The sequence below is a fragment of the Leuciscus leuciscus genome, assembly GCF_965113295.1.
Source record: "Leuciscus leuciscus genome assembly, chromosome: 14".
Taxonomy (NCBI): Eukaryota; Metazoa; Chordata; class Actinopteri; order Cypriniformes; family Leuciscidae; genus Leuciscus; species Leuciscus leuciscus.
Window position 1 is genome coordinate 19,938,331 of NC_138738.1, and position 27,124 is coordinate 19,965,454.

Sequence of the window (27,124 nt, forward strand, 5' to 3'; positions counted from 1 at the left end):
GATTTATTTTTTACAGCCATCTTTGATCATATTTACCAAGGGGGTAAATAACTCTGACCAGCACTCTGTGTGTATATATATATATATATATATATATATATATATATATATACACACACACATACAGTATATACATATATATATTATTAAATACAATTTTATTTTGGCTGGTTGTAGTGAAAACCTATTTGACAAAAATATATTACTATTGTACAGCAAGATGTACTTAAAATAATTGTACTTCTTAAAACCTTTAAATTCCTTTGTGTATCAGACAATAGTTTTATCATCAGCTCCGAAAATTAAGTTCATGAGTGTCCTAGAATAGTGAGTTGGCAGATGCTGAAAACACCACGAATGTCAAGCATGCAAGCATGCATTTGTAGCAGACAAAACTGTGCTATTCGATCACAGATACATGCAAAAAATCTATAAAAAAACAACAACTATTTTTATCACAGGATTACGTAAATTCTTAGGGCCTTAAATTTATATGTATGTAAAGATGAATGTGGTGATATTAAGTTTATTTGATGGTGATTGAACGCTGTTGGCTTTGGGCATGAGCGAGAGCAGAATTCATCATTAATGATGAGCGGATGCTAATGCCGAGCTGTTCGGAGCCCTAGGGCCTGCTGGGAATTGGGTGGCCTATTAGCTAAAGCCCTAAGGCTAACAACACCAGACCAAAAGTGCTCTCCATAACCTACATGCGCTAACACACTCCTCACACTCACACATACTCTTCACTTCCACTTTCAGACCTCCCTCGGTTAAGCGGACAAGACCGAGGGGTTAAATATTGACCAGAGTTGGACTCACTTAGTGTCAAGGTGTATTGTACTCTATCTGTCAAACTCATTTGGATGATTGTGTCTTGTCCACACTGCTTTGCCTTATGGCCCGTTCTATGTTGGGGAGAGTGCCTGAAACCCGAGTAGCGATGGAGAAAACACACCTTCCTTCCTTCTGACACATTCACAGTATAAGAAAAAGTTGAGCATTAAAGCATAGTAATCCCATAATTGATGTCAGATATGTGCTGGCCCTTTGAGAGGAGCAGTGCATCTCCTCGAGGGTTGAGAGACGATACTGAATGAAAGGTGGAAATGAAAGGAAAGGGGATTGAGTAGAATCTGAGCTGTAACTGTATCCATTTGAAAGAGCATTGTGTTAGAAATTCACTATCCAACCTAGCTGACACAGACATCCTTAAGGCTATAAATGCTTCAAGCCTGTGGCCTGAGTAAGAAAGCAGTACAAAACTGCTGCCCTGATAGAAATTCTGACAGGACTTTGTCCAGCTTGGCCACAAGTCTACAGCAAACATAGCTATTTGTGGATAAATAGACCCTATACATCATACGAATGCTGGTCGATCAATTTAGGTTGTTTGGCCAATGCCAATATTTGGCCCATGCCACCAGACAACAGAGTGGCCGATATAAAGTCTATATATATATTTAATTCAAAGATAGTAAATAAAAAATATTCGCTTAGACAATATCCGTCAACCACTACATACAACACAATACAATATCACAGAAAGGCAAACTCAAAGAAATATTAGAAGGTCAAAAGGTCAAATTTGTTCTACTGTCAGCCCCCATTATATTTATGACCAAACAACACATGGTATTTTGAGGCCCTAGCAACATTACAAAACCATAAAACCATGTAAAACATTTCAAATATTTAGGTAATTCATTGCTTTAATGGATAACTGTGACAGGAAGGTATAAGGGGAGATTGTCAGAAGATTATAGAGATGAAATGGTCTAATTCATTATCTTGACAGCTGGAGATTCAAGTTCCTTTTTAACACAGCACATGTAAATTTCCCAGAATGCAAACACATTTTAAAGAGGTTCTTGAAATCCAATTAAATCAGATACAAGATTACCAAATTACCATTTTTATTAACCTGCAGGTTAGCAGTTTTGTGATTTAAAATTCCTATTAGGAAGACTATTAAAACAGCCTCACCATGAATGTGGAGACAAGGGTCATTTAAAGAGCAGGGAAAAAAACATATGTAACTTCACATTTTCTTTTCAATTCATTATCCACCTCCCTCTTTTAGTTCCATGTCTCCTGGAAGCATAGCAAATGAGACGGATTAGGGTTTAATGAAAGCACTGAGACCAAGCAAAGAGCAGAAGTGAAGGAAATCAATGTGGGCCATCTTAGGGGCCAAGCTTGGAAATGGAACCTGAAATATACCCCACTGCTGAAGCCTACCAACGTTCCTCCTTTTCTTAAACTGAATTTTAGCATTTCAGACTTGAAAACCCCTAGGAATCCCCTTCTCCTTTGGCTGTATGTCTGTCTGAGGAGACGGAAAGAAAATATATATCAAAAGAACATTAACCTTTACCACCCATTCAGAGATGAGACCTCAATTAACAGAAGTAAATAATCCTTGTAATTACTTCATGGCCATACTCATCTGGCATAAAACCTACTAAATGGACCGTTAAAACATAAAATGGGTATCTAATTGAAAAAATAGGGCATATGAGACTGCAATGTAGACCAATCCACACTGCTCTTCTTGTGATAAAAAAAAAAAAAAAAAAACATCCATTGATATATACGTCACACAAAAAGTTGGAAATGATCAGATCAGGGCAAGCCATCAAATGGGTAATAACATTTAGCCTAAATGTTGTGACATTTATTAAGCTTATTCATTTAATTTTTTTATTATTTCATTTAAATCTTAACAAAAAACAAACAAACTGATTGTTAACAAACTTAACAAAATGATTGTTTTACTGTTTAGCTGTTCCTATAAATGAAAAGCCTATAAATGCCAGGTTAAGTCTGACGCCACTACGTTCCAGTTACAGGAGGAGCGTTCCCTCAAAGACCACACAAGGGATTTCATAGATCTGGCATGCCTCAATCACTACCCTGACCACTCGCTCTGATTCTTTTAATACACCAAGCCTCAACGAGCAGTCCAAGGCACGCCTGCCCGTGAACTTGAGTGGGTGCTGGTGAGATGTGGATCCCCCTACACTAGTGGTTCTCAACGGGGGTGGTACCGCCCCCCAGGGGGCGTTCAGAGAACAACGGGGGGCGTTGGAAGCAAGATTTTTGAAAGGGGGGTGTTCAGATGTTCACGAGTTTACACCAAAGATCCAGGCAAGAAAAGATTAAACATGTAATTACTAGCAAAATAATTGCCTACAACATTCTAAAATCTGCCAGTTTAATGTGTCATGTAAGCTATGTATCGTTTCTTTTGCAGCGACTCTTATTTTTCCAGTCAAAGACCAGCACTAAAGCACTGACTAGAATCCAGTGCTGACAAGAATCAGCATTCACGTGCTCAAAAATGTGTTTCGCGCTGACAACAATCCGGTGGTGGCTAATCCAGCACTGACTAGAATCACTTCTTCAAACTTCTTCAAACTATCTGGTCCAGCTTTCTCAGGACAACTTAAAGTTTGTCTCGACGAACTTTTTAATCTACACGCAGCGGAGGAATGGAAAGTTGACAAGCCATTAAAAAAGTATTGACTTAAGACCCACTTATATTTTCTAATATTTTCAATAAATCATGTTCCCATTCACTCCGGCGATGAATTTTAAAATGAATTAAACTAAATTATATTTATAAGGTAAAACTTTTACATTTTTAGGCATTAACTAATGCCAATGCCTAATGCCAGAATGTTTTCTTTGTTCACCAAGTAATTTACTGGTCAGGCATTATTGTTAACTCGCAAGACTGTAAGGAGAAAATGACAATTTGTAGAAAATTTTAATATATTCTGTAATCACATTTTGGTAATGTATTAATTCCGCCGTCACATCTGAGTGCGAAACGCTGCTTGGATAGTTTCAAGATAGTTAAAAATAAATAATAATACAATAATAATTTAATTGTTCATATGTGTTTATTCTTGTCACATACACATGCAGTCTAAGTACCGCAGTCGCTTGGACTTGCATGCCTCAAGCTAGGTTTATACTCGCCGCGTCCGCACGAGCGTGAAGGTGCGCGCAGCAAAAATGAATCATTGCGGTGTGGGCGGTCTTGCACGTTGGTTGCGCAAGACACCATTTCGCTAGGCGGTCTGCATGGCTTTTTTTGTAACAGCGCACACGGCTCCGCATCCGAAGATGCACGACTTCGAGCCAAATCTGGCCGAGCATGTACGTCTCACCGCACCAGTACCCAGTTTGTGGCGCGTCTTAAATTAGTCGCTTACATTTACAGACATAAGCCATTTTAATAAAATAAAGGTCCATTTTTTATAAAATGTCCATGAAACTTAATGAAATGTTTAGTGAAATTAGAAAATATTTAAGAGATCGTTAATTTAGTTGTATAGCCTACATACAGTACATGTTTTTATATCCACATATTTTTTTCTAATGTCACAAGTAATAATCTCAGGGTTTACTGGATTTTAAAAGATTCTTTTTGTAGTGTGGTATTGGTGGTGATGTACTAAAATAAACATTGTCACGTGTGGACCTTTCTTCTCACTGTTGATTCCTGACGGTTAAGAGGACAATTACTTGAGTCGCCTCCTGTTGTTTCACAGAATAATACAATGGCGAGCGCGTCGAGTATAAACACCTCGTCCGTTTGGGGAGGTGCGCGCGCAGTCTGCGGAGACTCGCGCTGCGGAGCCAGGCAGAAGTATAAACAAGGCTACAGGTGCACTACGGCTGAAACTAACGTCTCTGCAACCCACAGTAAAGAAATTAGCAGAAAAACATCAAGCACATCTCAACTTTTCAGAATGCCGCAAGCGCACCAACATTGAAAGCTCGGCCGAACAACTGATCATAGCTGTACAGGGCGGGTTTTTATTTCTCATCTCCATAAATATATCTAGTAGTAAAGCTAATGCAAGGGTTAGAAATCAATTAACCCTTTGCTGATAATACTGCGGTATTACTTTGCTGCGGTAAGGGACCTGGATAATGGATAGGGGGCGCTGGCCCAAAAAAAGGTGAGAACCACTGCCCTACACCATCTGCACTGCAGATGAAGATGTCCTCTGCAGCCCCACTCCGGACCTAGAGCCCAGTCAGCCATCCAACATGCCAATCATGGTCATTCTGAGCCCACTGCAGACACAGAGCCCGAGACCTCCTCAATGCCAGTGCCAGAGCTGACACTTGAGCACAAGATCGCCCCAGAGCCTGAGCCTGAGCCTAACAGTATCTGACCAGATGCGTGAGCAAGCAACATTGTCCACACCAGTGGGTGTCGTCGTGGAGTTTGAAAGAATGGATTGGAGACCTGCCCATACTCCCACTGCTGAGGGTGAGCTGAGTCTGGCATCTGTAAAGTTTTTTGAGGATTTAGAAGAGGACATTCCCCAAAGTCTCCCACATGGTCCTGCCTAGCTCCAAGTCTCCTGCGTCTCTGCTGGTCCCGCCCAGCTCCAAATCTCCTTCATCTGTGAGGGTCCCACCCAGCTTCCCTCTTCCGCCTCCTCTAACTAAACCCCAGTTTCCTCAGCCCCACCTTTGCTGGCTCCATTCAGTCCCTCGTCTTCTCCTCTGTTATTTACACGCACAGATCTGCTTCAGGCCTTCCAATCTCCAGTTCCGCCTAGGCACGTGGATCCCGTCTCAACCTCAGACTGCCGAGCTTGTCACTCCACATCGGCTCGGCTCCGCCTTAGATCCTCCCTGCCTTGGCTCTACCTGGGACCAACGTCCTTACAGCTACACTGGGCTCCACCTTGGTCAATTGTCGCTCTGCCTGCGTCACGGACTTCCAGGCCTTCAGCTGCACTGAAGGTCCGGAGGTCACCCACCCTCTTTGAACTCCTCTTTTCCTACGGCTTAGCCTTGGTCCTTTGCCTCAGTCCTCCGACACCCTGGTTAATAATCTCAGCCACTCGTCACCACGGCTCCGCCTTGGGCAGCAGGACCTACGGTGTCACCCGGTCTTCTCAGCTCCGCCTGGGTCTCCGACTCTCCTGGATCCACCACTGGTGGTCGGACAAATGACTCCACCCTGGCTCCACCCACTATTGGTTTTGCCGTGGGCCTTCTTCCTGGCTGTGCTCGGGGTCTTCAGCTGTCTCCTCTATCCATCGTCTCCACCCTGGCTCCTCCTACTATCGGTTCCACAGTGGGCCTTCATCCTGGCCATGCTTGGGGTCTTAAGCTGTCTCCTCTATCCATCGTCTCCACCCTGGCTCCTCCTACTATCGGTTCCACAGTGGGCCTTCATCCTGGCCACAAAAAAATGTGGCAAATACCACCGGTCTTCCATACACTGTTAACTGTTTTTTCACATAACCTAAATAATGCATTTCGTTTGATAACATCTAAATTAATGTTTGTCATTCAAGTCAAATATAGTATTTAATATGACTAAATTCACCTGAAACCAATTTTTAAATGTCAGGTCAGACAGAAAAAAACTTGTTAAGTTAACAACAGCACATTCACTTTTTACAATGTATATATATATATATGTATGTTATAAATTAAAGAATACGTTTTATTTCTGTTATTGAAGTACTGTGAGCCCCTACAATCACTGATAAGTCATGCAAGACAATAGAGTATAATAAGAGAAAAAAGGTGTGCCTGTTCCCAATTTCTGTTCATTTGTTGGTCTTAGTTAAGATAATCATATACATCAGCAGTACCACTTCACCACGATCAAACGATGACAATAGAGAGAGAGGATTTGACACAATTCTCGGAGCCTGAGGAGGACTCTAAATTCAAAGCTTATGCAAATATGTTTGCGGTATTCAATCGAAGACTATTTGAGCTAGGGCAATTCACATGGAGATTGAGGATAAATATGTTTTCATTGTGCTCAGACAGTAATACATTCATTTCCCTTTATTATTTGTAAGAATCACTGGCAATATCCTTCTGAAATAAGTATGACATTAAAGGCCCAGTGGAAAATCAGGATGGAACAAAAAGTCTTTAATTTAGTTGGTGCCAGAAGGCAGGGTAAGGATGAACCAAATGGAGGGATCCTAAAGTTAAAATTTGCCTCCCAAAAGTGTGCCTCTTTTCCCTGAAATGTAAACTTAATGAAATAGATCACATACCCTGTGCATTCATAAAATACAAAATGTAAACACAATATTGATTTGACACAAATGCAAAAGCCTGTTGCCAGACCTTGCAAATCCACCAACAATTCAGCAAGCAATGAATGTTTCAAATTTCTGTCCAACAACCAGGAAAGACCTTCAGCCAGCTTCAACGTTGCCAGTAACATTGGAAGACATTCATGGACACCAAACTTTCATTTCTTTCTGATGTCTCTTTGTTCAATCTCTCTCTATCTCCCTCTCTCACATTTTTTCTGCTCTGATATTAACATTTTGCTTGTGGCAAGTGGAGCTAATGTGGATTGGTATTTTCATTATAAGTCACCCCAAAGCCATGCTCAGCTGTATCTGTGGTTTCCAAATTGAGCTGTAAATTTTGAGAGCATCTGACACCCGTGCCCCAGGCTTACATCAGAATACTAACAAGATGACGACGACATTTCCGTCTCTGTAATTCGAGTTGCACCGTATATCAGGTCAAGCCAGAACACCGTCCGCTAGAACACAGCAGAGCGTGGGACAATCCAGACATAACACTCTTTAAGTATCCCAGCCACACCAAAGAGAATAATGAATGAACCTATTTAGACTGGATTTACTGCCACTTTAAAACCTGATTGCTGCGAATTCAGAATAATTCATAAGACTTTTAGTGCCGTTTATCATGTAGCCTAGGCTGTTTCGATGTGAATGGATGCTTTATTTGTAGTTTATCAAAGAAACTCCATTTCTGCCAGTGTAATATGCAATATCAATGCATATGTATCAGTTCTGCCTTTAATTAAGGTGCATTTTACCACAGTAGCAAAATATAAGCTTCATTTCACCACAAAGCCTGGAAACATGTGAGAGGGGGTAAGATGAAGTTGAGAAATATTCGGTGAGCAACAAGAAGAAAGGAATGTTACAAAACACAAATTTACAAATTTCCTGTAGCTCAACTTCCAAGAAACACAACTGATTGTAAATTGCTGTCTAATAATGTCTGATAGTATGTGTTTGGCAGATGTTTTTATCCAGAGTAGACTAATATTTTTCTTCATAATAATAATATAATAATAATAGTTTCATTCAGCAAGGATGAATTAAACTGAAGAAAAAGTGACAGTAAAAAAAAATATATATTTCTAAAGTTACAAAAAATCTATTTAAAATAAATGCTGTACTAATAGTAAAATAATAAATATTTTTTATTATTTTATTTATTTATTTGAGCACCAAATCAGCATATTAGAATGATTTTTGAATTTAACTTTGCATCACAGCAATAAATCACATTTTAAAACAGTTCAAAGTTGATCAAAACCTTTTTCAGGGTTCCCAAAAACACAGATGGGCTTGACAAAAAGCAACAGTAATGGGCCCGTGGACAACCGATCTCCACCCAAACACCAAAGCCGTGGCTTGCATGGTTTAGTCAATGTCCTCTCTTAGCACATGTGAATGCCTACCAATTACAGTACATGGTCTACATTTCAACAAGCAGAGCGTTTATTTGCAGAGCCCCACACAGCTGTGACCATGAACCTCTGTTTTTATGACTGAACTAATTTTGTGGTTTGTGCCATTTTGTATTTTTAGAAGACATCGGTTTGTTCAAAACACACAGAGAAGGACAAGTACCAAAACACAAAAAGTGCACAAACCATACACTGCATTTCTTATTGTAATAATGATGTCAGAACATAATGCTAGTTAGATGGATACTTCTATAAAAGCAGTCTGTATAATGTTTATTTTTAATTTGTATACTCATATAACTGACCAGTAAATAAGGCTCTTTCTCAAACCCTGCTAAGTTTTATTATTATTATTATTATTATTATTATTCATGTGTAATGCCCTAGTGTATGAGGACCAGGAGTGCCACAATACATCTGCACCAGCAACACTGTAGTGACAGACACTGGCTGAGCACATACATTCACACAACTTGTATGAAAATACACTCATACACACAAACACAAACATAGACACACACACTTCAGGTCCCTGCCTCTGATTTGTCAGGTATGGTTACAGCTATAAAGGGCACATACTCCTGCTGAGAGAGAATAAAGAAGAGAGGAATGAAACTTGAACTTGTGCACACTGTTTGTGTGGGACAGACAGGATAAAATTAGACAACATTATTGCGTTTTTTTAGTTTTTTTTTTGCCAAATGCACAGATAACCCTTTTAAAATGTAAAAGCACTGCTTAAATCAGCTTTGTTACTTCATACAGTGTATATATACATATACATATGACATTACATGAAATAGTACAAGATATAATTTTGTGTCATTTGAGAAGTAAATGTTATATTTTTAATTATTATTTCACTACTATTTGTACAAACTCAAATGTTGACTTGAGAAACATCCTGTGAGTCTTACCATCTGCTAGTGCAGCTTTCTAGACAGATCAAGAGGTCACCAACAGCATTTAGTAAAAGTGCTTTGCTTGTGAAGGCCTCGTCTTCCTCTCACCATCATGCCTACACCACCCTTTCATCTGCAGTTGTCAAAACACGCAGGGCAATAATGGCCGCGATGAACTGCTTTTCAGTAAACATTAGCAGCAGCTCAGAGTGCGGGACATGCCTGAACTGTCTGTTAAAACTGAGAGAAGGCCCCACCGAACACCTGTGTGTTTTTGTGAGTGTGTGTTTTCATTTGTCTACATGACTGAGAGGTGGAAGGTGATGACATGGTGGAATGGACCGGAGGGCAGCACGCACAAAAACGCGCACACACACACACACACACACACACACACACACACACACACACACACACACACACACACACACACACACACACACACACACACTAATATGGCCACTAGAAATTCCAGTCACAGTCATGTTACAAAATCACTCTGAGGTCGCAGAAACAAAGAAGAGCCCTTGGGGTGTGTGCATGTGCGTGTGTGTTTGTGTGTGTGTGTGTTTAATGGTTCTCTCAACCAAACCCACCAAAATCCTGCCTGCAATTAAAAAGTGCGCCGCTTTGGCACCACAACTAATTTTCCCTCGGTTTCTACAGCTACAAACCAGTAGGGCAATTGTTATTAGTTCTCCATCGGTTTCAATTTGAATGCCTGAGAGCCAATTAAGGCTGCGGCTGATTGAATCCGCCCCAGGACCTTCCCATGCAGGAACCCAAATGAGTTCAGCCTGAGGTGGGGAGGAGTGGAGAGATGGAGGAAGAGGGGCACAGAGGTTAAATAAGAGGAGTTAAACTAGCAAATCCCAAGCACACTGCAGTCAGGAACAATGGTTGGCTGCAGTGCTGATGCAAAGTAAATCAACTATCCCAACTTATTCATTCAGTCCAGTAGCTTCGTTAGGCTCAAATTCCACCAGCAACCTCATGACCTACTCCAGTCAGGTATTAGCAATACAAATTGCATCAGACTGCTTAATTAGCCAGTGCAATGTCCTTAAATGGAAATAAATTACATTCTTTTGCTTTCTTCTTGCACTTTAGTTCTCTTTTGATTTCACCAGCATGTAGATTCAAACACAATTGCTCAGTTTTATAGCTACTCTTTATGTTTTCAAAGGTAAGAATCTCAATTATACTACCTCTTTTGCTGCTAAATTCAATGGCAGCATCACATGTATGCTTAAAGAGAAGACAATCCCATAATGCACTGCAACAAATATAAATTTCATTCATTGGCAAAAAATATCGATAAAAATATTTCAACAAACAAATATTAACTATTTTTCTAAAAAATGGATCAGTAAGATTTATTTATTTGTTTATTGAAAAAATAATACTAGTCTTCAGCAAGGATGCATTAACTTCATAAAAAATTATAGTAAATACATTTATAATTGTATAAAAAAAAAACTCAAATAAATGCTGTTCTTTGAAACTTTCTATTAATTAAAAAATCAGGAATAAAAATTTAAGCAGCACAACGGTCTTCAACATTGACAATAATAAGAATTGTTACGTGAACACCAAATCAGCATATTAGATTGATTTCTGAATGATCATGTGACAATGAAGACTGGAGTAATGGCTACTGAAAATGTTTATCTTTGTCATTACAGGAATAAAGGAATGTTCTCTTACGAGAGGTCTCTCGTACTATCTTACGCTAGGGGAAAATCCTTTTTCCGCGAGATATTGAAGCCAAAAATTATCCTTAATTTTGTAATAATGCAAAACGCGTTGCGGCAGCATACAGACATAGGCGAGGCAGCTCGCGCGCCTATTGGCTGTTCTGCGGCAACTGCAGCAGCCTATCGAGCGAGGCCTGGCGTGACGCCAGACCCAATGAGGGTGCTTCGCGCCCGCTGCGTCACGTCCCGCCGAAACGGGCGTGGTCTAGGCCTATAAATACTGCTCGCAGGCAGCTATTATCAGATTTTTCATCCTTCAAGCGAAGCACACGCATCGCTGGAGCTGGAGAGAAGCCGCGCCGTCTGAGAGAGAGCACCTTCAGCGGGACGAGTCACTGAAGTCGCTGGCCGCGCCACCTTCCTTGCCTTCCTGCTGCGCTATCCGGCGTTATATCCTTTCTCTGCTACTGTGTTTATGTATGTGTGTGTGCTCGCCGCCGCGACACACACTCTCATTGCACTAAAAGAGCTGGGCGTTTGAAGACGCCCCCCCCCCCCCCCCCCCCAACCCGCAAAGCTCGCCGGTTCGCCCGCTTGCCTTGCCTGCTTGGGGGATGATACCTGCTCTCCCTCTGTTCGAGCCGCGCAAACCGCGCCGTTCACAGGGGATGTCAGGAGCGGACGGTCACGGGGCTAGCTTTCTCTCTCCCTCTGTTCGAGCCGCGCAAACTGCGCCGTTCACAAGGGAGGCTGGAAGCGGACAGTCGGGGTTAGTTTTTTCTTTACGTACAAGAAAGCTACCCTGCCCCTGCGCCCCATTCACGCGTCACTCACCGGCGAAAAGAGAAAAGAGTGTTTATAGTCCCGCCGAGGCTGGACTGACCTGAATTTCTCAAACATTTCTCAGTTCCCTGATCAGGCGACTGGAAATATCATATTGCAGAAAACGAGCCTGTTATATACACGCACGCCTGCAAGCAAATGCCAAAGAAAACATATTGACGCTCTTATATGCTCGTGCATCTGAAAGCCTTTGTGTTCCCCCCTGTGGCTCAGTGGCAGAATCTTTCGTGTTTCGCACGAGAGACCGGTGTTCGAATCCCGGTCTAACGGCAAATAAATTATGCCTCCAATGCTTCGCTCTGTCAGTTCCCTGAAAGGCGACTGCAGATGTGCATTTTGCAGCCAACGAGCGCGTTGTACAACCCGCTCGCCTGCACCCAAACACCGTTTCTATGGTTTCCGTGCGTCACTGGCGTAAGGAGAAAAGAGAGTGTTTCTGGTCCCGCTGCGGACGGACCGACCTCCATTTTCTCATACATTTCTCATTCCCCTCTGAAGTTCGGGTGACTGGAAATGTCAGTATTGCAGTGAGCAAGCCTGTTGTAATACACGCATGCCTGCAAACAAACGCCAGCACGTTGACGCTCTCTGATAATACTCGCGCTAACTGAGTTACAATGTGTCTCCCCCTGTGGCCCAGTGGCAGACTCTCAGGTTTTTGCGCGCGAGAGACCCGTGTTCGATCCCGGGTCTACCGGCAGATAAAATTATGCCGTCAATGCTCGCTCTGTCAGTTCCCTGAAAAGGCGACTGCAGATGTGTATTTTGCAGCCAACGAGCGCGTTGTACAACCCGCTCGCCTGCACCCAAACACCATTTCTAAGGAGAAAAGAGAGTGTTTCTGGTCCCGCTGCGGACGGACCGACCTCCTTTTTCTCATACATTTCTCATTCCCCTTTGAAATTCAGGCGACTGGAAATGTCAATATTGCAGTGAACGAGCCTGTTGTAATGCACGCAGGCCTGCAATAAACGCCAGCATGTTGACGCTCTCTGTTTCTATGGCAACTTCTCGCTCGTTCAGTTCCAGTAAATGTGACTGTTCCAGTGTATTCTGCAGTAAACAAGTCGGCGACGCAGCACGCTTGCCTGCACACAAACGCCGCTTTTACGGCTACCCAGATAAATCCCATAAGAGTGAATTTTTTGGTGTCCTGGCCACGGCCGATGGTGTTTTATGTGTAGAAAGAATGTCCACTGCCCAGTGCCCATCTCTACACACAAGCACAGCCCGTCACACAGGGCTCGCGCACTTAAATCGACTCGGATCGATTGCGCATCAAATGTGGTAAATGTGCCCACTACCCAGTGCCCACAAACACTACGTTATGCATGTCTCACGTTTTCTGTAAAAACGAAACCAACGTGCATTCGCTTCACTCAAGCGAACAATGCTTTCGGTGTGATGAATGTGCCCGCTATCCCGCGCCCACATCCACGCACAGACATGACAGTTCCTACGGGACTCGCCCAGCCCTCCCCCTCTCGGTTGGACGCCGCAGAGGAGTCGAGCGCGGGCAATCTGCCCGCTGTTATCAGCGCGCCCCTGCCTCAAATGTCACGAGCGCAACGCTTGTGTTACAGCACACCGAAGCCTCTCCATCGCTGAGCGAACGGAGCACGCTTCGTATTCAACCCCTAGCTATTCATGCAGATGCATGGGCAAAGCTGCATGGGGTTTCGAAGTGGGTGCTAAACATTATAAAAAGAGGCTATTCGCTGCAGTTTCGCCGACGCCCTCGCCGCTATACGGCGCGCGTCGAGACCACGGTAAAACAGAAGTAGCACATTTACTTCGAGCCGAAGTGGCGAAACTATTGAGCAAAGGGGCCATAGAGCCTCTCTCTCTCAAGTTCAGAGCGAAGGAGGGCTATACAGCAGATACTTCCTGGTACCGAAAAAAGACGGGGGTCTCAGACCCATACTAGATCTAAGGCAACTGAACAGAGTGCTTGTGAAGCGACAGTTCAGGATGCTCACGACCAGAAAAATCCTCGCGCAGATTCGCCGAGGAGATTGGTTTGTGTCAATAGATCTGAAAGACGCGTACTTTCAAATACAGATAGCGCCACGTCACAGGCGATTTTTGGGATTCGCCTTCGAGGGCCAGGCATATCAGTACATAGTCCTGCCGTTCGGTTTGTCCCTGGCACCCCGTACATTTACGAAGTGCATGGATGCGGCGCTTGCACCCCTCAGAATGAGGGGCGTGCGAGTACTGAACTATTTGGACGATTGGCTTATTCTAGCGCAATCTCGCTCAGTGCTCATAGAGCACACGACCATTTTACTCGATCACCTCGAGAATTTGGGTCTCAGAGTCAATTGGGTGAAGAGCTCTCTGTCCCCCAGTCAGACGATATCTTTCCTGGGCAGAGAGCTGGACTCGCTGTCCATGATAGCGCGACTATCACCACAGCGCGCGGTAGACATTCAGCGTGCAGCGAACTCTTTCCGCTGCGGTGCATCTGTCCCGCTCAAGAAATTTCAGAAGATGCTGGGTCTCATGGCCTCAGCATCATCAGTGCTCCAGCTGGGCCTGCTCCGCATGCGCCCACTGCAGTTCTGGCTGAAAGCGCGAGTCCCACGCCGAGCGTGGACATCCGGTCTGCTTCGTCTCAAGGTCATTCAGAAGTGCGTCACAGCTCTGAAACCTTGGAAAGCGGACGACTGGTACCAATCAGGTGTAAGCCTGGGGACTTCCTCGAAGGTGAGGGTGGTGTCTACGGACGCATCCACCTCGGGATGGGGAGCGCTGCTCGAGGGCAGACCGTTCTTCGGCCAGTGGTCAGAACGGGAGAAGCTTCTGCACATAAACTGCATCAAAATGTTGGCAGTAGACAACGCACTGACGCGTTTTTGTCCCCAAATAAAAGGACGCCACGCCCTGGTCCGCTCGGACAACATGTCTGTGGTGTCCTACATGAATCGCCAGGGCGGCCTCAGGTCCAGGAACCTGCACAGGCTGGCAGAACGCCTCCTGGTATGGGCTCAGCGCAACCTGCGCTCGCTGAGAGCAGCGCACGTGCCAGGGCTCCTAAACATAGGACCAGACAGACTGTCCAGGAACAATGTTCCGGCAGGTGAATGGTCTCTGCACCCACAGACAGTCCAACTGCTGTGGAAGAAATTCGGCAGAGCGGAAGTAGACCTGTTCGCGTCTCAAGAAAACGCTCACTGTCCGGAATTTTTCTCCAAGAGCAGGGACGCGCTGGCTCATGTATGGCCCCGCCGCCCGCTCTATGCTTTTCCCCCGTCTCTCTCCTGCCTCAGGTGATAGAGCGGATCAGGGAAGAAGGATGCTCAGTACTGCTTGTAGCACCGTTCTGGGAAACCAACCTTGGTTCCCAGTTGTGATGCAGCTAGCGAGCACTGCCCCGTGGCCAGTGCCAGTGAGGAGAGACCTCCTCTCTCAGGCCCACGGCTCGATCTGGCATCCTCACCCGGAATTGTGGTCCCTTCATGTCTGGGCCATCAACGGGTATATGTTGAACTCCCTAAAGGAGTGTTAAACACGATCACGCAGGCTAGGGCTCCGTCTACGAGACGTCTCTACTCCTCGAAATGGTCAGTGTTTTCGGGCTGGTGCACAGCCCGTGGCGTGTCACCCACAGACTGTGGAGTGACGGAGGTGCTTTTCCTTCCCACAAGAGCTGTTGGATAAGGGCAGGACCCCTTCCACGCTCAAAGTTTATGTGGCGGCTATAGCAGCGTTCTCGAGAACAACGCTTGGTCAGTCAATAGGAAGGAACGATTTAGTCATCCGCTTCCTTAGAGGGGCTAAGAGACTGAATCCTCCCAGACCTCCCTCAGTCCCCGTATGGGACCTTTCCACGGTGCTGGAAGCCATGAAAGGTGGACCATTCGAGCCTTTGCAGACGATTGATCTGAAACATCTGTATTTCAAGACTGTGTTTCTGCTGGCTCTCGCTTCAGTGAAGCGCATAGGGGACTTACACGCGCTCTCTGTGAGCGCGACGTGCATGGAATTTGGGCCTAACGACTCAAAGGTTATACTCAAACCTAAGCACGGTTATGTTCCAAAATTCCTCAACACACCGTTTAGGGCGCAGGTCATCTCCCTGTCAGCCCTACCGGTCCCTGATGAGGAAAGAGACGCGAGCCTCCTTTGCCCAGTCAGGGCATTACGAGCTCATGTGTCTCGCTCGTCTGTTTTCAGACAGACAGAGCAGCTCTTTGTTTCGTTCAGCGGGCGTTCTAAGGGACTAGCCGCGTCGAAACAGAGCCTATCCAGATGGATAGTTGATGCTACAGCGCTAGCATACGCCTCCAAGGGCATGGCCTCTTCGTGGGCCTGGTCGAGTGGGATTGCCTTGCAAGATATTTGTACGGTGGCGGGCTGGGCCTCCCCGTCTACATTTATAAGGTTTTACAACCTAGAGGTTCCCACCCTGCAGGCCAGGCTGCTGTCGGTCTAGTTAACCAGTATTATCTGACCTGATGCTATCAGCTCAGAATGCTGCGTCTACTGAGCACACCTCGATGATCGACAGTGAAAAGCAGTAGCACAAAGATGTGCCTGGGCAAACTGTGTAAGACCCACATTTCCCCATCAGTTCAGGCCGTACCCCACCCTGTCTGTATGATGAAATTCGCGTCTAAGCGACGCTGCCATATGTGGAAGGGTGCGGCTTCGCCCCTCCCTCTTCCCGGACTCCCTGTGAGTTCCCTGGGTGATTGTGCACTATATCAGAATCAGAATCAGAATCAGAAAGAGCTTTATTGCCAAGTATGCTTGCGCATACGAGGAATTTGTCTTGGTGACAGTAGCTTCCAGTACACATACAATATAAAGTGACAAGACAAGTAACATAGGTATAAATAAAAAATAGAAAAAAATAAAAATAAAATAAAAATAAAAAGATTATAAATTATAAATATATATAAAGTTATAAGGTGCTATAATGAAATGTCTGAGGGAAGTATTGCACATGTTTGTTCCACAGTAGCGGAACATTTAAGTGTTCATGAGGTAGATGGCCTGGGGAAAGAAACTTTTCCTGTGTCTGGTTGTTTTTGTGCTCGGTGCTCTGTAGCGTCGACCAGACGGTAACAGTTCAAACAGAAAGTGTGCTGGGTGTGACGGGTCCAGAGTGATTTTGCGAGCCCTTTTACTCACTCTGGATGAGTGCAGTACTTTGAGTGTGGGAAGGGTAGTGCCAGTGATTCGCTCAGCAGTCCGAACTATCCGCTGTAGTCTCTGTTGGGCTTTCTTCACAATAGAGTCTATGTGAGTGTCCCACTTCAGATCCTGAGAGATGGTGGTGCCCAGGAACCTGAATGACTCTACTGCAGTCACAGTGCTGTCCATGATGGTGAGTGAAGGGAGTGCAGGGGGGTTTCTCCTGAAGTCCACGATCATCTCCACTGTTTTGAGCGTGTTCAGCTCCAGGTTGTTATAACTGCACCAAAGAGCCAGCTGCTCCACCTCCTGTCTGTACGCAGACTCGTCACCGTTCCGGATGAGTCCGATAACAGTAGTGTCGTCCGCAAACTTCAGGAGCTTGACAGAGGTGTCTTTAGAGGTGCAGTCATTTGTGTACAGGGAGAAGAGCAGTGGTGAGAGAACACATCCCTGTGGAGCACCGGTGCTGATGGTGCGGCTGTCGGACGTGATTTTGCCCATTCTGACTAGCTGTTGTCTGTCTGTCAGAAAGCTGGTGATCCATTGACAGATGGAGCTAGGGACAGAGAGCTGGGTCAGTTTGGTCTGGAGCAGTGATGGGACGATGGTGTTGAAGGCAGAACTAAAGTCCACGAACAGAATCCTTGCATAGGTCCCTGGTTTGTCCAGATGTTGTAGGGTGTAATGCAGTCCCATATTGACCACATCATCCACAGACCGGTTTGCTCTGTAGGCAAACTGCAGGGGGTCCAGCAAGGGTCCAGTGATGTCCTTCAGATATGCTAACACCAGTCTTTCGAGTGACTTCATGGCCACAGATGTTAAGGCAACAGGTCTGTAGTCATTGAGTCCTGTGATCTTTGGTTTCTTCGGGATTGGGATGATGGTGGAGCGTTTAAAGCAGAAGGGGACTTTGCACTGCTCCAGTGATCTGTTGAAGATCAGTGAGAAGATAGAGGCCAGCTGGTCAGCGCAGGTTTTCAGACAGGCTGGTGAAACACCGTCTGGGCCTGGTGCTTTCCTTCTCTTCTGTTTCCTGAAGATCTGACGCACATTATCCTCACTGATCTGAAGTGCAGGGGGGGAGGGGAGGGGGATGGCTGGAGGTGTTGATGGCTGTGTAGAGAGATGGTCAGGGCGGGTATGGGGTGTCTGATCGGGGGTCTCAAATCTACAGTAAAAGACATTCAGCTCGTTCGCAAGATGCTTATTGCTGTCGATGCTGGGGGATGGTGTCTTGTAGTTGGTAATGTCTTTCAGGCCTTTCCACACTGATGCAGGGTCGTTGGAGGAAAACTGGTTTTCCAGCTTTTTGGCATAGCTCTTCTTAGCCACTTCAATCTCCTTTGTCAATGTGTTCCTGGCCTGATTATACAAGATCCTATCCCCACTCCTGTAGGCATCTTCTTTGACCTGACGAAGCTGTCTGAGTTTTGGTGTGAACCATGGTTTATCATTGTTGAATGATAAGTAAGTCCTGGTAGGGATGCATAAATCCTCACAGAAACTGATGTATGATGTTACAGTCTCTGTGAGCTCGTCCAGATCGCTGGCAGCAGCTTCAAAAACACTCCAGTCAGTGCATTCAAAACAGGCTTGTAAGACCTGCTCTGTGTCGTTGGTCCATCTCTTTACAGTCCTTATTACTGGCTTAGCAGTTTTAAGTTTTTGCCTGTAAGTTGGTAGAAGATGAACCAGGCAGTGATCGGAAAGTCCTAGAGCTGCTCTGGCGACGGAGCGATATGCATCCTTTGTTGTGGTGTAGCAATGGTCCAAAATATTATTGTCTCTGGTGGGGCATGTAATGTGCTGTTTGAATTTAGGCAGTTCACGTGTGAGTTTTGCCTGATTAAAGTCTCCGAGAATGATAAGAACAGAGTCCGGGTGTTGTTGTTCTGTTTCTGTGATCAGATCAGCCAGCTGTTGCAGCGCCGTACTCACGTGTGCTTGCGGTGGAATGTAAACACTGATGAGAACGAGCGAGGAAAACTCCCGCGGCGAGTAGAACGGCTTACAGTTAATGAAAAGCACTTCCACATCAGGACAGCACATCTTCCTTAACACAGTTACATCAGTACACCACCTTCTGTTGATGTAAAAGCATGTCCCACCACCGCGCGTTTTCCCCGTTGACTCCATATCGCGATCCGCTCTGAACAGCTGAAAGTCCGGTAGATGTAACGCGCTGTCCGGAATGGCTTCGTTCAGCCAGGTTTCCGTGAAACACAGAGCAGCAGAGTTGGTAAAGTCCTTGTTTTTGCGTGAGAGCAGAAGTAGTTCGTCCATTTTGTTAGGGAGAGAGCGGACATTCGCCAGATGGATGCTAGGCAGCGCCGTTCTGAATCCGCGCTGCCTGAGCTTAACGAGTGTGCCGGCTCGCTTCCCACGCCTGCGCGTCTTATACTGTTTCCACAGTGCAGCGGCACAACCGACGACAATGTTCCGCAAAACGCCAGAAGAATCAAAAACTGGTTGGTGATCAGTTGGTGTGCACTGCCGAATGTTCAGCAGTTCGTCCCTGGTATAACTGATAGCGAATGACAAACATAAAACAGGACAAACTAACAAAAACAGTGTAACAACTGGAGAGCTCAACACCGAGGCAGCCATCCGCGGCGCCATCTTGGATCTATATGAACCCCGGGCTTTCGCCCTTGGGTCTTTGGTGTCAGATCCCAGCATGCACGGCGTTTTGCATTGGGTCCCCTAGCGTAAGATATCTTACGCAGTACGAGAGACCTCTCGTAAGAGAACGTACTCGGTTACTAACGTAACCTCGGTTCTCTCTAGAAGAGGGAACGAGTACTGCGTATCTTGCCGTGCATGCACACGCTCTGGTTGCTTCGATGATGAAAAACCAGATAATAGCTGCCTGCGAGCGGTATTTATAGGCCTAGACCACGCCGGTTTCGGCGGGACGTGACGCAGCGGGCGCGAAGCACCCTCATTGGGTCTGGCGTCACGCCAGGCCTCGCTCGATAGGCTGCTGCAGTTGCCGCAGAACAGCCAATAGGCGCGCGAGCTGCCTCGCCTATGTCTGTATGCTGCCGCAACGCGTTTTGCATTATTACAAAATTAAGGATCATTTTTGGCTTCAATATCTCGCGGAAGAAGGATTTTCCCCTAGCGTAAGATATCTTACGCAGTACTCGTTCCCTCTTCTAGAGAGAACCGAGGTTACGTTAGTAACAGAGTACGTTTTTATTATTATTATTTTAACCAATAAATTGTGCCTGGGATAGTATGAGACTTTTGCATAAAGAACAGCATAACTTTTGAACTGTAGTGTATTTGAGTGTGCTCATTTCACTAGACTGAGTTCACTAAATCTTAGAACACAGCTAATAAAACAAAAACAGACAGTATAGCAAGAAGTCCTCTTGCTAAGAATGTCTGAAGTTCAGCGCATGACATATCCTCTCATCAGTCATCATATTGGAAGAGAAGTGTATGGATGGATTGGACAGAATCATTGTACAAACATCACACACTGCTTTTAGCTAAATGACGAGGCAAGCAGCTACTGGTCTCATCCACATCACAGGATAAGCAGCTTTTCATCTGAATTGAAGTAATGATTAGCATTTTTTTCCCCCCAAAGTGGTGGAGACGAGAGAAAAGCGTGCTCACTTTTAAGGAGACACTTGAGAGACAGAGGGAGGGAAAAGTTTTTAAGGGTGTCAGTGGATAAGAACTAGAGGAATTAACCCTAAAGAAAGTTTTAGAGGAAGACCTGGAGATTTATGCCTTGAGTTGAAGAGGATGAGTTTAGGTGCCAACCTCATAGGTATTCAACCTATTCAAAAACAGCTGCCAAGATGATTAAGACACAGTCCTGAGGAACATCAAAAGTGCGAGTATCAATCTGACAGTGAATATTATAAAGTTGCTAAAGCGATAATCAAACAGCTGACACTTGATAAGCGACTTCATTACCATTTGATATATAAAATAATACAATAACACTAGAAAACGCTTTCTTAATCAGTATCAATCAATCAATCAAATAAACCTAAACGTCATTAAAAAAATAAAAGGTTGCTTGTGAAATCAAGGCTTGTCTTTAGAGAATATATATTGAGCAAATTATAAATAATTTTCTCATTTTTAAGCATAAATGTACGGAAGAAAACGTATATATTTAAAAAAATATATACATAAAATGGTGACTATTTCTCAAGGTTTTATCTTGCAACTTTATTTCTCACAATTGTGACTTTATATCTCAGTCACAATGTGACTATTTCCTAATTGTACTTTATAATCCACGATTACCTGTTAAGTTTTAAATAACAATTAAATGTATTATAATTTAAAATTAATGTATACAATTTGAAGACTTTTTACAAATTTGTACTGCAAAACTAATTCTACTTTTCCCCTTTTCTTCTCGCTGTAAATACATGCAGATAAACTTACAGAAGACCTAAAAACCAACCACTGCTGTCTGGCTAAAAACCCAAGAATCAAAATGTTTTCCCCAGTCTGGTCAAAGTGCAAGTCTAAGACAGCTAAGGAGAAGCGTTTCCCCTCCTCCTCGAGTGGACTCCAATCAATGGGAGCAGAGACCGCTTCAGTAGCCCCTGCCCTCCTTTCTCTTATAATTACACCCCTCTGGATTCACTGAGTACCAGCTAGCCCAGTGCTATTTGCGGTAATTAGTCCAGAATGTAAGCTGTCAACATGCAAACCAACCCAAAACCACCATTCTTCCTCCTGCCAACTCCCTCATCCCTTCAACACAACAACACGCACCTTACCTTAGCTGCTGGAGAACATTAACTTTCTTTCCTCCTTCTTTCTCTCCCTCTCCCCGTCTCTCCTTCGGCTACTCATGTCAAATCTAGGTCTCTCCGAACAAAATCTTAATAATTAACTGGCAAATTTTAACATGATTGCTTGTGACACACCTACTCTGGTAATTATTGCTTTGAGGCCATTTGCTAATGAAATTAATGCATTCGTTGCCCTAACAAATTAGCATAACTCATGCAAATGGCCCACATTTTAGACCCACTTGCTAAGATGGAAAAAGACAAGGGGGGAAAAATATAAGAAAAAGCAGTGTCAACAAAATGCAGTGAAATTAAATTGCACATGCATGCAATGAAGAAATTACATTAGCAGAATTGCAAGCGGTTATTTTTTCTATAGCCATAATGGCTAAAAGCTCTTCATTTTAACCACCGGTGAGCACAGTAATGCAATGCTTTAGGATAGCGGCTTATGAGCATATGATTATCATTATCATCATTACAGTCATTGCTGATCTACATGCGCATCTTTCCGAGAGCAAATATTAAATGACCGCCATAATACAGACATTAAAAGGTTATTAGACTGATGCATTAAGTGATCTGAGAGCGGGCGCCGCTGAAACTCCATCAGTGAGTGAGAAGGAAGCTGTCTCCTCTGCACAGACAATGTCTGTCACAGAGCTACTGTATGTCAGCCCACCATGATTTTTAACACACTGACTGGCGTTATTAATATTTGATGACATTACCCCAAACTGGACACAAAATGAGGGATGTATTTTTGAGTGTATTTTTTGTGTTTTAGTATGTGGGTCAGGTTTTTTCCTGCATTGTAGCAACCTGATGTCCCCAAAAGTACAACAATGAAATATCATGTGGGGTCCGACCTGTTTCAATGTGGAAAAAAAGTCAAGTCGCTTTTATTTTTATAGTGCTTTAAATAATACAGATTGTTTCAAAGCAGTTTTACAGTGATAAACTGGAAAATAATGATTCAATGATGCAAACAGAGTTCAATTTGGCTGTAAAGCAGCTCTAAAAAGAAAATAGTCTTTACTGTTCAGCTGAAGTCAGTTTAGTGTTGATTCAGTTCCGAAGATCAATTGTTAAATTAGTTAATCTATAAAGCAGTTCTGCAAAAAAAAAAAGATTTCATCGTCCAGCTCAGTTCAGTTCTTATACAGCAGCCTCAGTACAGTCAGATCAATAATATTGTTCAATATTAAGTGTCCCCAACTAAGCAAGCCAGAGGTGACAGTGGCAAGGAACCCAAACTCCATCAGGTGACAGAATGGAGAAAAAAAAACCTTGGGAGAAGCCAGGCTCAGTTGAAGGGCCAGTTCTCCTCTGGCCAACGAATGGACTTGGTGTGACAGTGTTAAAAAAAAGTATTAATAAACATATCTTTAAACTACAGATGCACTAATTGACCGGCCAGGGACCGGAATTGGCCGATTATCCACATGATCGCCCTGGACACTGACAAGCCGGTCAGACTCACGTCTTTCCGATTCAGATTCCTGGACACTGACAAGCCGGTCAGACTCACGACTTTCCGATTCAGATTCCTAGACGGTGACAAGCCGGTCAGACTCACGACTTTCCGATTCAGATTCCTAGACGGTGACAAGCCGGTCAGACTCACGTCTTTCCGATTCCGATTCCGAGCCGGTCCGTTTTGTTGCCAGCGGGACACAGGCAATAACGTCAGTCTCCCTCTCTTGAGTGACCCACAACCGCCTTATCTCACTCACTCATCTCATTCGCTCCAGTTAAATAGTGCTTTTATTACCCATAATTTTACTAACTCCTACAGGTTTCGTGATCACACCAAAAGCGTGCGCACCACTGATATAAGTGGAGCACACAAGCCGCCTCTCAGTCTCAAGCAGTTTGAGTAGCAAGTATCAAAATGAGTGGCTTACTGCACTTAAACGGTCAAATTCACACACAATTATGTCAAAATGTCCATCTTGGCGAGTATTCAGTTTAACAGTCAGTTTTAGAACCTAATTAGTTTAGAAAGATAATGCATGTTGTGTATCTGTACAGTATATAGAGTGGTGCAGCCTGGTATGACGTTATGTTGTAGGCCAAACGGCAGTTAGCATTACACTGGTTCCCTCAACAAAAACCCAATAGGATTTTTTCCATAGGCTTTTGGATTATCGCAAAATAAATAAAGTGTGTGATCAAGGGGTGGTGGTAGCGCAATGGATAAGACACATGCCTTTGGTGTGAGAGACCCGGGTTCGAATCCACTGTGAGACACCAATGTGTCCCTGAGCAAGACACTTAACCCCTAGTTGCTCCAGAGGCGTGCGACCTCTGACATATATAGCAATTGTAAGTCGCTTTGTATAAAAGCGTCAGCTAAATGAATAAATGTAAATCAACAAAAGTTTATGATACTTACAAGTTTTGCCCATCAAGATAATTTTCACAGATAAAAACAAATTTGATAAATTTTGAAGCCTAAATGCAGTCGCCAGAAATAAAAAGCTAAAGGTAGGCTATAAACGGAGTACACCACGGCCCCACGAATTCAACGTTACCATCACTAAGCTTCCGACAACTCTTTCAGTTTTTATCTAAAAAACATTTTACCAGAAAGTTTGAGTTAGAAACTTGAAACCTTTTTCTAGACATGCACCAGCTTCAAAAAAGGGTAATACTGATGTACTTTATGTCGTAGAATAAAATGTGAAAGTGTCATCATGTTGAGATTGTGTTCATCACAGCCATTTAAACAAAAACCCATTAAAAAAACCCATTGACTTTGGGATGATGCCGGAAGTGCTAAAATGCTAACTTGTTTATGCCTTTTGGCCAACAAAGTGATGTCATACCTGCACCACTCTATTGGATCCATGCATAAACCCTTAAAGTGACAGCAGTCATGTTAATAAAAGAACAAAAGACCAAGAAAATCACCTGAGTACCTGAATGACTGAATAACTTTTGTAACAAATTTCTAACATTAATTTGACACAATTTTATTACTGTCTTTCTACTAGTGAAAGTAGAAAATATTTTATTTTATGAAAATAAAATTTTGCAATGAAAAGTACTTTTTTTTTCTTTTTCAAAAAAGCAGATCACACCCATTATTATGTTGTTACAAACTCATGTCACTTTCTTTTTTTCAGTGTAACACAAAATAAGTGTTTTTGTCCACATTATGAGAGTCAATGGTACCCAAAAATGTGAAGCTACAAATAGACATAAAGGTAGCATGAAATTAATCCATATGACCAAATCAAATATTTATCAATGCACACAGACTACATTAAATATGGTAACACACAACTAAAACATAATGACGTTTGGTCATATGACATGCAAGAACAAGTGAACTTTGACATTTTATGTTTTATGGAATATCTGATGAAGTCTTTGTATGCGTGCATTTATGAATGTTTTGATCTGATTTTAAAGTGATTAAATTATAAAGTTATCATCCGTTTATCATAATCCTATGGATTAATTTAATGCAATTTTTATATCATATTTGGAGCTTGAAAGTTTTGGGTCCCATTTACTTTTTTTCTAAACAAATTATTTTGTGTTCCACATAAAAACGAACATCGAATGAGTTTGGGACAACATGAGGGAGAATAAATGATGACAGAATTTTTATTTTGGGCTGAACCATTCCTTTAGTGAAAATCTAAAAATGCAGAAAGGTTTCTGTGAGGTGCAAAAAAATGTATTCAAAGGAAAGTCTCCGCTATAGAACGTTTTGCATGAGTATGTTCAGTTTTCACACACCATAAAACAACAGCAACTGTGTACACGAATGCATATGACATATTCTTAAGAGCATGTTGGTAAGGTGTGTTGTTGCATGGCAGGTGAGGAATCGTAGGGATAAGTTGCAGTTTAACAGGATTTTAAATGGGCTAGCATGGATTGGCGGGCTGGAGCTGTGTTCACTCAAGAGAGACAGAAGCGCTGCTACACTTCCCTCTAAATTGTTTTGCTCAGCGTCCTCAGCTTCCCTCTGTTGCCCCGAGGCTCACTGTGGTAACAAAAGCTGAAAATGACTCCCATTTAAACGGTATTGGGTTGCATTACCATGGTCAGGTGGGAGAGTCTGGAAGCCATTATGGAGGTTTGCAGAGGCCACTTGGTGCTGCAAGGCGCAAAACTAGACAAAAATAAGAAAAGGCCAGGGAGAGACCTTGAGTCTATATGATCACTCAGGCTACATGTACTAGCCAGGAATCTACATTTACATCAGTTCTGGGAAATAGGATAAAATATTTGGATGGATCAGGTTGTCCTATTGGGTACGATATAAAAAAGTAACCTTTTAATGCACTCATCCTTTAATGCTGCAGAATCACAAACCGAATAAAGAGGTTTAACATTAAAATCTTGATAATCAGATGATGCCCTCAATACTAAACCAGGGCAGCTGATATATCCTGCCAGGGAATATGTGAATAATCAATTTTAATATATGTTATACTACAGTTCAGTCAGACAGACACAGTGACTTTTTAAATGCTATTGACTCAAAAAGAATACCACTGATTCTTGATACAACTTTACCTGCCTTCATTATCCAATATGAAATGAATCAAATATGTTGTAAATTTACTATTTTGTTTTTTTCTTTACTTTTTTTCTCACAATTATGACATTAAATTATCCCTCTCTCTCTCTTCCTAAAACATGTTCTCTAAACATATAACTTTTTATCAATTAAAATGTATAATAAACATAAGAAAATTAATATTTGTTTAATTGACACCATTACTATGCCCTGGCAGAATGAAAGGGTTAATTACATTTAAATCACAATAATTTAAAAACATGATTTTCATAAATCACACTACCAGACGAAAACATTTTAAAAAATCTGCATTCATTTAGAAGGCCCACTTTTCATATTTTATCTGCATTGAGTTTGTATGTTTGTTTGTTTGTTTGTTTATTTATTTATTGGGGGGGGGCTCACAAATTTAAGCCATCTTTAGGTTATCTAAATGTGGTTTCCTCATTGCTCAATAAAAGTCAAAAAGACAGAAAAGAGATTAGAGATGGAGGGATATGAAATGAAACAGGCCTGAAAGGGGGAAAGGATTGGTGTTGCCAGTTAGCCTTGAGAGTGGGTTGCTTAGATGTGGAAAAAGCACTAAAAACAGCCTAAAAAGCACTTAATAAGGATTTGATATCAAGATATTTTAAAGAATGAAAAATCCAAGAGATTGGAGTGAAAATGAAAAAAAAAGAAGACTGTTCCACACA

At 43.2% G+C, this 27,124-nt stretch overlaps 1 protein-coding gene and 1 long non-coding RNA gene across 2 annotated transcripts in view; one reads left to right on the forward strand and one right to left on the reverse strand.

The window, feature by feature from the left end:
• LOC309474450 (uncharacterized protein) overlaps positions 1-27,124 on the reverse strand; it is a 143,760-nt gene that overhangs the window by 78,294 nt on the left and 38,342 nt on the right. The gene's annotated exons all lie outside the window — the stretch shown is intronic.
• LOC309474492 lies at positions 134-26,814 on the forward strand. Its single transcript, XR_014197326.1, has 3 exons — positions 134-11,138; positions 20,306-24,070; positions 24,271-26,814. It is a non-coding gene; the product is annotated as an uncharacterized lncRNA (long non-coding RNA).